This window comes from Trichosurus vulpecula, chromosome 4, assembly GCF_011100635.1.
Source record: "Trichosurus vulpecula isolate mTriVul1 chromosome 4, mTriVul1.pri, whole genome shotgun sequence".
NCBI lineage: Eukaryota > Metazoa > Chordata > Mammalia > Diprotodontia > Phalangeridae > Trichosurus > Trichosurus vulpecula.
The window spans coordinates 61,807,217-61,811,479 of record NC_050576.1 but is presented as its reverse complement, the minus strand read 5'-3'; positions in this window follow the sequence as shown (position 1 = coordinate 61,811,479).

The window sequence follows — 4,263 nt, the reverse complement described above, 5'->3', positions numbered from 1 at the left end:
AGGTAGAGAGGAAGAGAAAGTAAGATGAATGTTTGATAAAAGAAAGAAAAAGAATGAGTGACTTAGGGACAAGAGAGAGGAAAGAGACAAGAAAATAAGGGAAAGAGAAAGAAGAAAGACAAAGGAAATCAGTTTTCTCAAACATCACCCCTCCTGTATTTTAAATAAGCAAAGGAAATCTCAGTCCCAAATGTAATTCTTCCCTTAATAGGAAAAACTCATTATAAGAGAAAGGCAGCATCAGCCACCACTCATCTGTAACATTGCTAGAATCCGCTATCTCCCTTTTTTTTCCCTAAGTGAAGGCTGAGCCTCTGGGCCATAATTTCCCTATAGATCAGTTCTACTTCTAGGCAATTGTTTATTGCTTATTTATTCCTTTCCTCCCCATGTCTCCATAAACATGATTAGTCTGCCTTGGCCCTAATATCACATCCAGCAGTTCAGGCAATTGGAAAAAGGTCAGACCTGCTGTTCCATGACTGTGCAATCTCACTTGTTTTACTAAAAAGTTTGTTTGGAATCCCAAGGTCCAAAAAGGATGACTAGGGTAGCAAGGAGAATGCCAAAGCCTTTATAACTCACTGGGATGGCTGTTCCAGAGTCCCAAGTAAGCAGTTTGATCACGATCAGTTGATTAGAGATGGTTTTCATTAATACAATAATAGAAAGTCCTTGCTATAGGGGTGTAGCTAGGTGGCACAGTGGATAGAGGGCAGGGCCTGGAGTCAAGAAGACCTGAGCTCAAATCTGACTTCAGACATTTAATAGCTGTGTGACCCTGGGCAAGTCACTTAACCCTGTTTGCCTCAGTTTCCTCATCTGTAAAATGATCTGAAGAAGGAAATGGCAAACCACTCCAGTATGTCTGCCAAGAAAACCCCAAATGGGGTCTTGCAGAGCTGGACATAACAGAAACAACTGAATAAACTTCCTATAGGAAAAGGCCACTGTTAGTAGAATGTGCTCCACAGAGGCAATATGATATGGTTGGAAAAGCACTGAACTTAGTTTCAGAAGACTGGGGTTCAAGTCTCACCTGACACAAGCTGGTTTTATGACCTTTGGCAAGGCATTTAAATTTCTCAGAGCCTTAATGTCTTTGCCCCAAAATAGGAAGATTGACATCTCAAATGGGTTGTTGCAAGGATCAAATAAGAAAATGTATGTAAAATATTCTGTAGTTGTAATCCTTGAGTAAGATCCCAATCTGACATGTTAAAGCAGATCAGTCTCAGTGGATTGCCTCTCATTTCAGTGCCTTGGAACCACCTGTCATCTACCCCAAAAAACCTCAGAATATGATTTGTTACTCTCAAAAGATACTGTACTTAGCTCCTCCACAAGTATTTGAGCTAACAAAGGCATCCACATATAACAAAAATAATAATAATAAGAAGAAGAAGAAGAAGAAGAAGAAGAAGAAGAACTCACATTTGTATAACACGTTTGGATTGTCAAAGTGCTTCATAAATGGCTCATTTTATCCTCCTAACACATCTGAGAGGTTATCCCCGTTTTACAGATGAGGAAACTGAAGCAGACAGAGGTCAGGTGACTTGTTCAGGGTGACGCAGTTCAAACTCAGATCATCTTGATGTCAAGTCTACAAGAACATAAAATTGTTGTTGTTCAATTGTTTCAGTCTTGAATAACTCTTTGTGACCCCATGGAGGATTTTCTTGGCAAAGATACTGGAGGAGTTTGCCATTTCCTTGTCCAGCACATTTTACAGATGAGGAAACTGAATCCAACAGGGTTAAGTGACGTGCCCAGGGTCACACAGCTAGTAAGTGTCTGAAGCCAAATGTGAACTCAGGAAAATGAGTCTTCCTGATTCTAGGCTGAGTACTCTATCCACTGCACTACTTGGCTGCCTCCTCAACATAGAATAGGCTTATTTAAAGTATTAACAAAAAGTGAAAGGACATATAGTTGAGTCTTTAGTCAAGCAATAGGGAGAATATCTCCAATGAAACTCTGTTTAACATCCCAAAAATTCAGTTTACTGTCTCCACAAACTCATAGCACCAACAAATGAGGTCCTTGGGAGTGGAATCCTGGGTGCCGAGACCGTTATAACTCTTGCTCTCATGGCTTCTCCCAGTTGGGCCTTCATGGATCCAGCTGTCTAGTTCTTTTGCTTCAGTGTCCCCAATTCTCAGCAAAACATGAGTAGTCTGCACAGCTACCCACTTGTGCCCAATTTCTGCCAGACTGTACTCCAGAGTCTGCTCAGGTTGGCGTTTCATTCTCTCCTGAATAGCATTCCAAGCTACTCTCTCCCTCCGTGGTTACCAACCCAAAAGCTCTGTTGTCCCCCTGTTTATGCCTGCTCAGCTTCCCTTCTGTCCCACATAGGGTCTGGGTGGCTGCCCTGACTCCTAATCAGAATACATCTCCTAATAAAGTGGTACATAATTGCCAAATATTATGGTCCCCTCTTTCTGGTCATAGGAGTACATTTGTGCCATCCCACTTTCTTGTTCATTTTCTCCTTGTGAGAATCCAAATATTCATAGGAAAAATTTCTAGAGTTTGGGATAAAGGATATGGTCATTAAACTCTCAACTCAAGTCTCATTTAAATTGAGTCATGGTTAAATTAAAGAATATATCAGGCTCAGGGACTTTGAAGAGTAAGATGTGACTTGGAATAAGATAAAGTCAACTCTTCTCCCAACATCAAAAAGAAACATTTATGGCAGTCAAATCTTATTAACTTACAACTCAATAATTAAAAACTGTAACAATTTTTTTGAAGCAGCTAGGTTGCAAGGTAGATAGAGAGTGGGACCTGAAGATTGAAAGACCTGTGTTCAAATCCAACCTGACGCATTATTTAAGTGAGCAAGTCATTTAACTTCTGTTTTTCTCATTGTCCTCATCTGTAAAATGGGATAATAATAGCACCTACATCCCAAGGTTGTTGTGAGGATTGAACAAAATCCCAGCTGCCTAGCTTCTTTATGAGGTAACATAGAAACCCTCGAGTGGGCTTCATTTCCAAAAAATAGGCAAAAACAAGTCACTGAAATGTGCTGCCCAGTAAATACGTATTTGTGTGTATATATATGTATGTTTATATATAATATTTCCAGTATATATATATTATATATATACATATGTAACTTCAATATACATATATATATGCAGTATATATGTGTGTGTGTGTGTATCTGCAATATACATATATATACCTTCAATGTACATGTCAAGAGATATAGCCATTTAGATGTTTTGGTCTCAGACACCTAACTGGATGGGTCCCTGGGTGGTCCGGACTAGCAATTGCCTCCAACATCATCCCCTACAAAGAGTTCCCCAACCTAACAGCTATAGAAGGAGCAAAATGTGTATTCCCCAAGATGTTAATAAGGCAATGTCCCCTCCTCCCAAAAATTTAGTACCCATGAGATTGTCTAGCTACCATCATTCATATGATACCAGATGAACAGAAGAAGTGCTTGTCTGTGGGCCAAATGAACATTTGTTATAAGTGGGCATTGCTCTATTATATAATGGCTAAAGATCTTTAAATATTTCCCAGTTAATTCAAAATTAAAGTAGTTGGGAGTAGAAGGTTTTATAACAGAAGGATGTTGAATTAGCCAGTTTCAAAAAATGTCCAATGGACTTTTGTTTGTCTTTCATAATTATTATTATTGTTGTGGTTGTTGTCATTTTCTTTTTATAAAAAGGATGAGTGATTATCTAGGGAGCTGCAAGAAATCACTTCCATCAAATTAAGCACTGTTTTGAATAAATTTAAAGTAGCTCATTTACTAATTGATGTTTTTGCATTCAGGGTTTAGATAATCAGTTTCCATTGTTTCCATTCTAACTTTATTCTTTACATCTTATTCCTCCCCCAAAATACTATGCACTCCTGTCAAGTATAACTTACTATATGTATCACTTGTCTAAGGAGGTGTGTTTTTTAGTAATCAGGTTATTTAGTTGTGGGATCAATTTGAATTGTACTATTTTCTTCAACTCCGCCATCTTGGTCCTGACAGGGTTAAAACCCCAACCCGCCCCCCCCAACCTCTTCAGTATTCTTATACCTTATTCCCCTCCAAGGACTATGCAATCCAGTGACACTGGCTTCCTTGCTACTCCATAAGACTCTGTCTCCCAGTGCCAGGTACTTTCATTGGCTATCTTCCATGCCTGGAATTCTCTCTCTTCTCATCACCACCCACTGGCTTCCTTCACATCCCAGCTAAAATCTCACTTTCTACAAGCCTTTTGCAATTCCCCT